At 41.6% G+C, this 14,073-nt stretch overlaps 1 long non-coding RNA gene across 1 annotated transcript in view; it reads left to right on the forward strand.

The window, feature by feature from the left end:
- Window positions 1-14,073, forward strand: part of LOC141984584 (uncharacterized) — a 57,617-nt gene that overhangs the window by 8,834 nt on the left and 34,710 nt on the right. The gene's annotated exons all lie outside the window — the stretch shown is intronic.

Genomic DNA, 14,073 nt, shown 5'->3' on the forward strand with positions numbered 1-14,073 from the left:
TATAGGAGTCTCCCAATCAATACTTTGCAGAAAAGGAGAATACCCCTTTACATTGCAATTTATGCTTCAAGTCTTTACATTTTTCTAATCTTCAGTGGGCAGATTGCTATTGAAAGCTTATTTTCTTTTTTCTATTTATTTTTAAGATAGCAATCAGCATTGAAGAATGCTCTTTGCATTCTTATTTAAAGTAGTGTTTAACCATGGGCCATCTGCTACCAAACAGGCAAACCATTCATTTTTCTGATAATGGCCTAGAATTATCTTTAGTGTGTCCTCAACCAGAATGAGGCTCTGAGTCACAATTTTTTTTCACCAGGAACTCAAACCTGCTTTTTATTTCACTTTTGTTCTCTTAACCTAGCATGGTAATAGAGAGGGCTCCAATTTTAAAAACAGCCTTTAATTTTGCAGGTGGGTGAAAATAAAGAAAATTGGCCTGAAATCTGTGCAAAATATATATTTACCTTGTTCAAACTATAAATTCAAAGCCACGTTCTGCCATTGAATGCTTGTGTCTGGCTCCCCCGTGTTTAAATAGAAGGCATACAGGTACCAGAGAGCAAGTAGTTGCTTCTCATGAGACTGGGTCTTTAGGTTGCAATAGAGAGTCAGGACTTTTGCTGTGATGTGTCAATAGTTTCTGACCCAGGCTCTGCCTTTGAGTGCACCATTTTCATGTAAGCAGCTCCACTTGTCCTGAGGCATAACATTTTAAGGTACAAGGGCCTGATCATACTTCCATGGAAGTCAAATGGGAGTTTTGCCACCCGACTTCAGTGGGGAGTAGGACTGGCCTAGAATTGCCACCTGAAGCCTGTCAGAGAGGAGGGTGAATGAGCTTCAGCTGCACCAATCTCCTGTTGCAAATTGGTACAGATTAATCACTAGTGTAACAAATCTCCACTGCAGACCCCTATCCTGTGCAGTGATGAGTGCGCCTTGGAAGGCATTCGCTCCCCAGCTCTCATTGAGTTCAGTGAGAACTGAGGACTCGGGAGGTGGTTCCTGTCATCCCAGCAGGGGAGTTTGCTGGGATAACAGAGAAAGAAGCACCTCTTTCAAACAAGGTATCCTCTGCCTGGAGGTGGGGGGTGTGATGTGTTGGAAACTCCCACCCAAGACCTGTCTATTGCTGGGGTGGCAGGCAGGTGTCATGCACTGGTGGTCTTTAGGTTGGTGGGGTTTCTTTCCTCCTCAGCCCCCTCTCCTTTCTTCAGGTTGGCTAGTCTCTAGCTTAGGAGAAGGGAAGCCTCAGTCTCTGCCATTCCTCACAGGAGTCTGTGAGTGATGCCCCACCAAGCCCACCTCAGAGAGTGCTCTGCTGCGTTGGTGTCAGGTGAGCAGGACTATCTGCTGGGGTGCCAGGAGATCCTTCTCCCACACACAGAGCCCTCTGCACCACGGGCTGGGGTTTGTCCCAAAGACCAGGAACAGCACAAGTCAAACCCTCCACCTCAGCTTGCCAGAGAGCAATACTAGCAGTTGCACTGGCTCTGGTGCGCCAGAATGGAAGAAATCCCAGCCCGCCTGCTGGAGCAGGAGCAACCGTAGCAGCTGGAAGCTCCCTGCTGTCCAAGCAAATGGTCCATGGGGAGCAGCTGTGGTGGTCAGGTGGCCCCAGCCCATGCATCTGCTACCCAAAAAACAATCTGTAGCTGCAGTTCTTAATTTGTGCTAGGGCTTGCCAGGGCTGAGCCCTAGAGCAAGGCAAAGGCACAATAGGTAAGAGGCCCCTTATCCCAGCTCCGCCTGGCTGTGATTGGCCAATTTGCTCTAGCAAATTGGGCTAATTGGGACGGGGCTTGTAGTGTTATATGGCAGGGCAACATGGAGGTATTTGGTCTGGGCAGTTTCTTTCCTCCTCCTCCACTCTAGCAGCTGTGGGTGAAGTTGCAGCTGCTGTCTCTGCCTGTCTTGTGGAGCAGATGGCTTTGTGTGACAGTCTGCTCCCTGCTGCAGTGCTGGTAACTCTCACAATATTTGGTGGTTCTTGAAGCATGTAGAGCTGTGTCAGTATGTGAGACTTTCATTTTAAAACAAGAGTAACGTTCTGCTGCTCATGGTTGTGGAGAAAAGTTTGAAGACAAGCGTGCTATGTCTCGAAAGCTAGAAGCAAATACAAAATTTATTATTTTAAAAAAAATAAATTTTTAAAGCCAATCTCATGCTTTCGGGGAGTCTGCCCTTTTAAATGCTTGGGTATGGCAATAATGATCTGCTACTGGTGGTATTGTTCCCTCTTTTCAACCCAAGCAGCTAGTCAAATTTCAGGGCCCTGGCAATGTGCCAGTTGAAAGTGGAAATTGATGCAATCTTGTTTATTTACAAGGAATGTACAAAGTCCCGCTTCTCCAAAAGCAGGAAAAAACAAGAACAAAAGGAGCAGTTTCTTCGCTACCAGCCTCAAGCCTCTTTAACTAGCACCAGAGGCCAGGCCCCAAATCTCTGTGTGTCTCTCTCTGTCTTTTACCAAGGTGATACAGTACTCACAGGCTGCTGCTTGGCTTTCTTGCTTTCTGCCTCTCTCTCTCTCTGTTCTTGTCTGTTCTCTGTTGTGTGTTCTGTCTTCTCTAATCTTTTGCCTTCCCTCAGGCACATAAACAGAGAACAATACTCAACACAACCTCTCCAACCACTCAGTCCAAGCTCCTGGGTGGCGTCACAACTCCCTTTTGTCTTATTTGTGGGGGGCTTCTGATTAACTCAGTCTGACAGTTATGTTAATTGACGTGTGTGTTCCCACTGACCCAATCTCACAGAGGTTTGTGATCCAAGCCCCTCTCAACATAAGAGGATGAGATGAGCTCTGGGGCCCTAAACACATACCTTTTGAAGTGTTGGCCTTAAGTTGGCCTTGGAAACGGGTGAGGAGACGCTTATCTGACAGCGCATCTGCTCTTCACTCCCTGCCTGCTGACAACCCTTGGCAGAGGGCAGAAGCTGCACTGCAGTCACTGAGAGGGCAGCTGTGTGACAGCAGAGCCAGAGGAGGCAGGGGAAGTGGGTAGGCACGGTGGGCAAATAACTATTCTCAGGCCAGCTAGGGTTTAGCAAAAACTGCAAAACAAAACATACTTTATTTTTGCTCTCCCTACTGGAAAGTCAGAACACCTAAAACTAGGACATTCCTGGAAAACCAGGAGACTTGGGCACATGATTCATTTTAGTTCTCCACTTTTTTAATAGTCTTCTCAGCTTGTTTGCAATTCAGCCAAATGCTTTTTTACTTGGCATTCTTTGCATTTGGTGGCTTGTCCTGCAGATTCCTATTTGTTCCATATGCCGATGATATTGTGAAAGAGCGTTTGAGGGAAATGTAAAAGAAATGTTGATGGCTGCATTCCAGTTGAGTGGTTTTACGTGTACTATGTGCCATATAGCTTTTAGAGGCAGAACGAGAATATTGCTGTGCTTACAAAAGGTCTGCTAAATGTTAGGCTGAATAGAAGCTTCACAAAATTTTGAATGGAAGTACTGTAAGCAAAAATACAACTTGTTGACTCAGTATTTGCTTTGTGAAATAGCTTATTCAGTAACAGCCAAGCAGTTGTATTGGTGTCTGTAAGCCACTCTGAGGATTGGCATGTTATTTAAAATAATGTGGTTAGCTAAGCTAGGTAAGAAGTAGGTTATTAAGATCCTAACATAGAAAAACATCACAGGATTAAAAAAATAGAGATAAGACACACAAGGTGAGTAGTGTGCACTGAATCTCTTTAAATGGATTTTTATATTAAATTAGGACACTGTCCCTTTTATGTAGAAAGTTCATTTGCCATTCATAAGAATGGCCATTTTGGGTCAGACCAAAGTTCCATCTAGCCTAGCATCCTGTCTTCCGACAGTGGCCAGTGCGAGGTGCCCCAGAGGGAATGAACAGAACAGGTACTCATCAAGTGATCCATCCCCTGTCGCTCATTCACAGCTTCTGGCAAACAGAGGCTAGCGGCACCATCCCTGCCCATCCTGACTAATAGCCATTGATGGACCTATCCTCCATGAATTTATCTAGTTCTTTTTTGAACCCTGTTATAGACTTGGCCTTCACAACATCCTCTGGCAAGGAGTTCCACAGGTTGACTGTGCGTTGTGTGAAAAAATACTTCCTTTTTTGTTTTAAACCTGCTGCCTATTAATTTCATTTGGAGACCCCTAGTTCTTGTGTTATGAAAAGGCGTAAATAACACTTCCTTATTTACTTTCACCACACCAGTCATGATTTTATAGACCTCTATCATATTCCCCCCTTAGTTATCTCTTTTCCAAGCTGAAAAGTCCCTGTTTTATTAATCTTTCCTCATATGGCGGCCGTTCCATACCCCTAATCATTTTTGTTGCCCTTTTCTGAATCTTTTCCAATTCCAATATATCTTTCTTGAAATGAGGCGACCAGATCTGCACACAGTGTTCAAGATGTGGGCATATCATGGATTTACAGAGGCAATATGATATTTTTCTTTTTATTATCTATCCCTTTCTTAATGATTCCCAATAGTCTGTTTGCTTTTTTGACTGCTGCTGCACATTGAGTGGATGTTTTCAGAGAACTATCCACAATGATTCCAAGATCTTTCTTGAAGGATAACAGCTAATTTAGACCCCATCATTTTATATGTATAATTGGGATTATGTTTTCCAATGTGCATTACTTTGCACTTATCAACATTGAATTTCATCCGCCATTTTGTTGCCCAGTCACCCAGTTTTGTGAGATCCTTTTGTAGCTCTTCACAGTCTGATTGGTACTTAACTATCTTGAGTAGTTTTGTATCATCTGCAAATTTTGCCACTTCACTGTTTACCCCTTTTTCCAGATCATTTATTAATATATTGAATAGCACTGGTCACAGTACAGACCCCTGGGGGACACCACTATTTACCTCTCTCCATTCTGAAAACTGACAGGTTATTCCTACCCTTTGTTTCCTATCTTTTAGCCAGTTACCAATCCATGAGAGGACCTTCCCTCTTATCCCATGACAGCTTACTTTGCTTAAGAGCCTTTGGTGAGGGACCTTGTCAAAGGCGTTCTGAAAATCTAAGTACACTATATCCACTGGATCTCCCTTGTGCACATGCTTGTTGACTCTCCCCCTCCCGCCCCCACGAATTATAGTAGATTGGTGAGGCATGATTTCCCTTTACAAAAATCATGTTGACTCTTCCCCAACAAATTGTGTTCAACTATGCATCGTAATAATTCTGTTCATTACTATCGTTTCAACCAATTTGCCTGGTACTGAAGTTAGGTGTCCCAGCCTGTAATTGCCGGGATCACCTCTGGAGCCCTTTTTAAAAATTGGGTCACATTAGCTATCCTCTAGTCATCTGGTACAGAAGCAGATTTAAATGATAGGTTACAAACTACAGTTAATAGTTCTGCAATTTTACATTTGAGTTCCTTCAGAACTCTTGGGTGAATAGCATCTGGTCCTGGTGACTTATTACTGCTTAGTTTATCAGTTTGTTCCAAAACCTCCTCTACTGACACCTCAATCTGGGACAGTTCCTCAGATTTGTCACATAAAAAGAACGGCTCACATTTCTGAATCTCTCTCATATCCTCAGCCATGAAGACCGATGCAAAGAATTAATTTAGTTTCTCCACAGTGGCCTTGTCGTCCTTGAGTGCTCCTTTAGCGTCTCAATTGTCCAGTGGCCCCACTGGTTGTTTAGGAGGCTTCCTGCTTCTGATGTACTTAAATTTTTTTTTTTTGCTATTCCTTTTTGAGTCTTTGGCTAGCTGTTCTTCAAATTCTTTTTTGGCCTTCCTAATTATATTTTTACACTTCATTTGCCAGAATTTATGCACCTTTCCATTTTCCTCACTAGAATTTAACTTCCACTTTTTAAAGGATGCCTTTTTGTCTCTTACTGCTTCTTTTACTTTGTTGGTTAGCCAGGGTGGCACTTTTTTGGTTCTCTTACTATGTTTTTTAATTTGGGGTATATATTTAAGTTGAGCCTCTATTACGGTGTCTTTAAAAAGTTTCCATGCAGCTTGCAGGGATTTCACTTTTTGTGCTGTACCTTTTAATTTCAGCTTAACTAACTTCCTCATTTTTGAATAGTTCCCCTTTCTGAAATTAAATACTAGAAAGTTGAGCTGCTGTGGTGTTTTCCCCGCCACAGAGATGTTAAATTTAATTATATTATGGTCACTATTACCAAGCGGTCCTGATATAGTCACCTCTTTGGACCAGATCCTGTGCTTCACCTAGGACCACTGTTCCCTCTAAGCTGTGAGCGTGTGTGCGTGAACACAGATCCTAAACCCCACGCACACGGCGAAACACCACGCGCACAAACATTTGCACAGAAGAAATTTTTTGTGCACACGGCCTGTCAAAAATTAGAGGGAACATTGCTTAGGACTAAATCAAGAATTGCCTCTCCTCTTGTCGGTTCCAGGACTAGCTGCTCCAAGAAGCAGTCATTTAAGGTGTCAAGAAACTTTATCTCTGCATCCCGTCCTGATGTGATATGTACCCAGTCAATATGGGGATAGTTGAAATCCCCCATTATTATTGAGTTTTTTATTTTCATAGCTTCTCTAATTTTATGGCCTCTCTAATCTCCCTAAACATTTCACAGTCACTATTACCATCCTGGTCAGGTGGTCAGTAATCTATCCCTACTGCCATATTCTTATTATTAGAGCATGGAATTACTATCCATAGAGATTCTATGGTACAGTTTGGTTCATTTAAGATTTTTACTTCATTTGATTCTACTCCTTCTTTTACATACAGTGCCACTCCCCCACCAGCACGATCTGTTCTGTCCTTCCGATATATTTTGTATGGTATTACTGTGTCCCACTGATTATCCTCATTCCACCAAGTTTCTGTGATGCCTATTATGTCAATATCCTCATTTAATACAAGGCACTCTAGTTCACCCATCTTATTATTTAGACTTCTAGCATTTGTATATAAGCACTTTAAAAACTTTTCACTTTTTAGTTGACTGCAATTACATGATGTAATTGAATGGGACCCTTTTTCATTTGACTGTTTCCCATCAGATCCTACCCCTATTTTATTATCTTCCATCCTCTCCTCCTTACTAGGACATAAAGGATCTCAATTAATAGATCCTTCCCTAAGGGATGTCTCTGTCTGAACCATGTGCTCCTCCACACCTGTTGGCTTTCCCCCAGTCCTTAGTTTAAAAACTGCCCAGCGAGCTTTTTAATTTTAAGTGCCAGCAATCTGTTTCCATTTTGGTTTTGGTGGAGCCCATCCTTCCTGTATAGGCTCCTCCTTTCTCAAAAGTTTTCCCCAATTCCTAATAAATGTAAACCCCTCCTCCCTACACCATCTTCTCATCTACGCAGTGAGACCCTGCAGGTCTGCCTGGCTAAGTGGCCCTGCGCATGGAACTGGAAGCATTTCAGAGAATGCTCATATGGAGGTCCTGGACTTCAGTCTCTTACCTAGCAGCCTAAATTTGGCTTCCAGGACCTCTCTCAATCCTTTCCTACCTACATGTACCATGACTACCGGCTGCTCTCCAGCACTACACATAAGTCTATCTAGATGTCTTGAGAGATCCGCAACCTTTGCACTAGGCAGGCAAGTCACCATGCGGTTCTCCTCGTCATCGCAAACCCAGCTATCTGTGTTTCTAACAATTGAATCGCCCATTACTAATACCTGTCTCTTCCTAATAACTGGAGTTCCCTCCCCCAGAGAGGTATCCTCAGTGCGAGAGGATACCCCGACATCTGGAAGGAGGGTCCCAACTATGGGATTGTTTCCACCTGCTCTAGTTGGATGTTCTCCTTCCCTGAGATGTTCATCCTTCTCAACAGAACAGAGCCTGTTGGACCAGGGTTGGGTTCATTTTACTGTGTCCCGGAAAGTCTCATCTATGTACTTTTCTGTCTCCCTTAGCTCCTCCAGTTCAGCCACTCTGGGCTCCAAAGCCTGTACATGGTCTCTGAGGGCCAGGAGCTCCTTGCATTGAATGCACACTTATACCACCTGCCCATAGGGCAGGTAATCATACATGCTGCATTGGGTGCAATAAACTGGATAGCCCCCACTCTGTTGCTGGAATTCTGCCTGCATTCTCTTTTTACTCCTGCAGCTTGTTCCTTTTTTGTTGTTATCGGGGGTGGTTTTGGCTTTAAGTTTAAAAATATAAAGTGTATCTAGCCCTCCCCTCACACTCCCTCTCCAAATTCCCTTGCAGAACTCCTCTGTTACCTACTCCCGTTTGCTAGCTCCTTTGGTCACTTAAGAGTGGGCTTTTTAAAGCCCTGGTCTTCCTGAGTAGCCCCGCCCCCTGGTTAAGGGTTGATGAGTGTTAAAGGGCTTAGGGCTCAAAGCCTCATTAAGAAGCTCTCAGCCTTGCCTAGCAGGCCACTAGGCTCAGCCCATGGTCCCCCAAACAAACGGACCACATGGTGTATTTCAGTCAAGCAGCAAGCACACCACAAACATACACACTACAAACAGCCTTTCCCAGAGGATCACATAATCGCTCCTCCTTCACTTGGAGAACTCCCTCACAGAACTGAATAGCAAAGGCCTGCTACAGAAGTTGGGTTTGAATCCAAGCTAAGGGTGTTTGGGTCTGTGGTTCTGTGGCTGGCTTGTCTCTAATTGGTAGAATACAGCCAGTACTAAGGCACTGTGAAATAGAGCAATTTTGCTTCACAGGGATTCTTGTCAACATTTTCAATTCGTGTGGATTCGAAGAAAAAAACTATCTTATAGCTATTAATAAACATTGTGACAGTCGCTGGTGTTTGTACAATAAATTGTTGGGTTGGATTGTCTTTGTTTCTCATTTGCATCAATAATTATTACCTATATTACTTATATAGCACCTTTAAATTCATAGACCTTACAAAGTAGTTGTATTACAAAGGCAGCTAATCAGGGAGTCGATAGATGGGAAACCAGAGGCAGGGAGAGTTTAAGTAACTTGCCCAAGATTGCATAGCAATTCAGTGGCAAACCCAGGAAGAGAACCCAGGTGTCCTGATTCTGTACCTCATCTGCTGAATCAAGCTGTCTCCCATGATAGTTGGTTTAATATTTTCTTCTCTGTGTTCACACACTACATTTTAATGTTATGTATCGATCCATTTATGCCACCTGGGAGATTCCCCTACACACAAGCATTCTCCTGGAAGCTGATTAAGCTAACTTTGCAACCATTTTGCATCACTACAGTAGCACAAAGGGGCTGTATTGAGGCAAGGATCTGGCCCAAATTTTTACATAACATTCACACACAACTTCTGTGGGTGGTTTTGTGGATGCTTATTACTTTCCTGAGAGATTTTGAGAGTTAAGGTATAAGTCAGATGAAGTGTGCCTGGCATTTGTCCTCTCTGGAAAAGAGAGAGCTGTGATTTACAGACCTATACGACTCCATAGTTGCAGATGCAGAGCTTGTGAGATCCTTGCCGGGGAGCCAGGATTCAAGGAATTCAGCCAGCTGATCCATGTACATTTCATGAGAGGAAGAGCTACTGTTCACGTCTCTTTAAAAAGCCAATAGAGTTTTTATGTTAGAAACCCTTAGATTACTTAAAATATCTTAGGAAGGTTGTACTGGCTTGGATCTGGGTGGAACCAGGAAGTTTGGACCCGCCCACCTCTTAAGAAGTTATGGCAAATCACCACTAATTTAAAAAAGTGTATTGGTCTTGGCATGAATATTTGAGTTAGTGTGCCTGACTGAGGGCGATTGTTGATTCAGATCTTTATGCTGTTTATACATTACTGTAGATAAGTGGGAGGCAAACCAGAATAGCTATCTATATATAAAGCCCAGCCCAGTTCTATTATAGATCGGCATCTGATTGTTCATATGTAACTTTTGTGTGTCTTGTTGCAGGAATCTTACTACTTTTTTATTGTTCATGCAGGACTGGTGCCCTTATTGACCTACTGAAATGACTTCTAAACAATGAAGTTTTATTTTATAATATGTATAAAAGGCAGAAAATGTGGAATTTAAATGTAGGCATTTCTAAGCTACATGATTGGATTTACAGTCATCATCGGTTTCACTATATTTTGAACTACATGGGAGATAAACCTCACAAACTAAATCTTTTTAGTGTTTTAAAAAAATCAGCAAAACCCGTTTGAGAATTATATTCCTGACTTTATCAAAGTGATAAAGGTATGACAAATACATTTGGTGTCTTGCTGTATAAATACTGTAGATTTCACGTTGATGTTTTCTTTACTTTTTATGAGCAGGGCTTGAAATGAGAACACACAAAATATGCAATTTTTGGAGCATTCGAATCTACCAAGTGCATTCAGTTAGCACTAATGTTAAAGTACTCCAAAATGCACCAGGGAAAACACTTTATCAAGCTGAAGAATGAGAGTAATATTTTTACTGGTACATGTTCTCTAACTGTAGGAAATATGAAAAATGAATTGTCTTAACAGGTTTAATTTCTTGTTTTGGATCAGGCAAGAAATACAGCAAAGCTTATAAAACTGAAGAACATAACTATATACCATAAGAACAATGAAATATTTACAATACAATTCGGCATTGAATATTCAAATCTCATTTATCCCCATCAGTGTCATTTCTTCAAGATCTATTAATCACATTGAATTTCCATTGATTATGCATACATTTTAAGGCCAGAAGGGGCCATTATGATAATCTAGTCTGATCTGCAATATATAGCAATCTCCATTACTATGAATGAGGGCTAGCTAGCTCTGTATTAATATGCCTATTAAGGAATCTATTTGTCAAAAAAACATTCCCTGTATCTTTTTATCTGTATTGTTACAGACACATATGCTGACAGGTATTTTGAAATAAATTACCAAAATAATTGAAATTGGCATGATTTTATTGTGTTATTTTGACAAATAAAATATGCAGAATATTAAAATATTGTGTGCAGAATTTTTTAATTTTCTGGCACAGAATTTGCCCAGGAGTATAATGGTTACTTGAGATATGACAGAAATGATGCTTTTGGATTTGGGGAAGCAAACGGTGGATAGGGTAAGGATTATAGCTGCCCTGGTGATGAGAGTGTGTGTCTGTCTTTTCTCAGTCGTTAACTCAGTTTGCAGTTTTGGTTAGATCCCCAGCTACTCTTAAAGGGTACATCTGTACTTCAAGTGCATACCTGCACTAGTTTTAATCTAGCTGGTGCAGGTAACAATGGTAATGATGATGTGACCTCATGGGTTAGCTGCCCCAGTAGAAGCCCACCAGGGACTCTGGGTATATACTCAGATTGCTGGTCGATGCTGGGGTCCTAGGCACCATGTCTTCACTGCTATTGTTACCCACACTAGCTAGATTAAAGATAGCATTGTTATGTCTACCACATTCCAAATATACCTTAATTTCTGGTGTAGACATACCCTAAAATGACCAAATAGCAGCAGGAGCCAAGACTGCTTTTGTCCATCTAGCTTGGCGGTTGCAATCATTCCTCTAGTGTGTGGATCCATCATCCTTGCTTTTGTCACCTTTAGACTGAACCACTGCAGAGTATGTGGAACTATGCCTCAGATAAATTTGAACACTGAAACTGGTAGAGAATGCGACCGCCTTCTTGATTAAGACCTCTCACCATGGGCATGTTGCACAAGAGCTCCTTGATTAGCTCTGGCTGCCTATTGGTAGGCCTTAGGTGCTAGCTTTGATTGTAGGATTTATGATTTAGCACCTGCCTACCCTAGAGAGCACCACTCTTCCTTTGGGACATTGTTGCCATTGAACTCAGCATAGGGGCTCAAGTAGGAGCATCCTCACATTAACGAAGAGGGGGCTGCTGGTGGGGGATTCTCTGCAAGGGGCTCTCAGCGTTAGAATCTGAAGTCCCAGCTGGCCTGAAATAGCCCAGAATAAACTGCACAGCCCATCTTATCTTACCAGGCTTTCATGAAAGGAAGGATGTGATGAGGGCTGATAATATATGGGTGAGGTAGGATATTGTTGGGCTCTGATTTTTATTTACTGGTTGGTAGTTTTCTAGAGTTTTGGGTTACAACTAAACAACATAAATTATCCAGCTCTATTCAAAATGTCCATGCATCACTCAGATTGTCAAGGCTGTACTGTCCTTTATTTGTTTTACTTTATAGGGAATTGCTTTCCCCTTCTAGACATTTGTTAGTGAAATGTGTTTATGCCCTGATTTTTCAAAGGTGCTTAGTGCTTGTAGCCTGCATTGATTTCAACAGGAGTTGTGAGTGCTCAGTACCTTTGGGAAAGAAATAAGCTATTAATATCTAATTGCCACTTACCAGCATTTTAAAGCCATTTTCAATCCCCTTTTCAATTATCTTAATCAGAAAGTCAAGTATTAACATAATCACATATCGAATCTGGGCAACAAAGTTCTGGAATATTGTAATCTGGCAACAATGCATTGCACTGTTAATTCTAATGCTGTGCACTTTCATGATTAAGCTGAAAATCCCTGTATGCTTTGGCACAATCCCAGGTATCCTTACCAAGATTTTCTGTAGAACTGCTGTTGCTTTTACCCAGGGTTTTTGCAATGGTAACATAGTGACGGCCCTGATCCCGCAAACGCTTATTGATGTACTTCATGTGCGTAAAGTTAAGTAGTCCCATTGAAATCAATAGGCCTACTCACAGTTGAATTCTATGCTTAAATGTTTGCAGTATTAGGACCTTGCTTTGTACCTCATAAACATGCTTCAATCAGTACCAGTATTTAGTAGAAGACCCCATCTGGCACTTCAATGGGAGCTTTGCCAGTATAAAGACTGCAGAATCAGGATCACTATTTGTAAACAAAACCATGGTAAAAATATGCTGGAGAAGGATTTCAATGATTTGTGAGCATACGTGTGACGTGAAGGCATAAGTGTGAAATTTCAAAGTATTTTTATTTCTTGCGAGTCTCAGCTACTGGGAGGACATTGGCCCCGACTTCTCTGAATAATGATGTAGTTATTGTCCTCAAGGGGACTATATGAATAAGGACAGGTTTCAGAGTAGCAGCCGTGTTAGTCTGTATTCACAAAAAGAAAAGGAGTACTTGTGGCACTTTAGAGACTAACAAATTTATTTGAGCATAAGCTTTCGTGAGCTACAGCTCACTTCATCAGATGCATCAAATAAATAAATTTGTTAGTCTCTAAGGTGCCACAAGTACTCCTTTTCTTTATATGAATAAGGGTTCCATAATCAAGCTCTTAGAAAAACTTTTGTTACGTTTACAACTAGATAGAAAGGCTTAAAAATATAATTTCAAAAAAACGTTGAGATGATTAATATGTAGAAAAGATATTTTAGGGATAAAATGCATGCAGAAAAAATGTGGGTAGTTAATTTAAATGATCAAAATTTCAAGTATTCAAAAAATTTCAGCTAATCTGTGAGCTGGTCAAAACCCAGCAATACCATTTTACAGAAATTTTTTGACCAGCTCTAATTTCAACCCCCCTCAAGTATAAATCTCCTGTGCACCAGTCTTCCCTTAGACACCAAGATCTAATTTCTGTGTGCTTAGGCACAGAATTTCAATGAGAGTTGCAACTGTGTACCTCAGGGGTCATCTACTTTGCAAGGGGAGGCAATATTGGAGCTCAGGTAGGTACATTCCTGCTAGCTTTAAACTAGCTAGTTTGGCAGACCGATTCTAGGCGGGCTTGTACACCCTGTGCCAGAGTATTTTTTTTTAGCCATGCTAGCTAGATTAAAGCTAGAGCAGGTATGCCTATCTGAGCTACAATCATACCCCCAACTGCAGTGTAGACGTACACCCTGAGGCAGAATCGGGCCCTTAGAACTAAAAACTAATTTCTACCCACATTCCATATCTTCTTTGACACGCCACAGTTCTGAAAAGAAGCCATTTCCCTTACTTGCCCCAAAGAACTTGGCAGCTTTTTCCCATTGCCAAGTAGCAAAGATGTGAAATGTTCCTTCTCTCATTTCCATCATGTCAAGACCTCTGAACAGAGTAGCCTGATTTAACACTGATGATGCACAGCAACTCATTCCAGCAATAAATCAAAATAGTTGCGCAAAATAAATGAGTTTTCATCAGTTAAAGCCAAAACATTTTAATTAAAAAGA

The sequence above is a fragment of the Natator depressus genome, chromosome 3 (assembly GCF_965152275.1).
Source record: "Natator depressus isolate rNatDep1 chromosome 3, rNatDep2.hap1, whole genome shotgun sequence".
NCBI classification, from domain to species: domain Eukaryota; kingdom Metazoa; phylum Chordata; order Testudines; family Cheloniidae; genus Natator; species Natator depressus.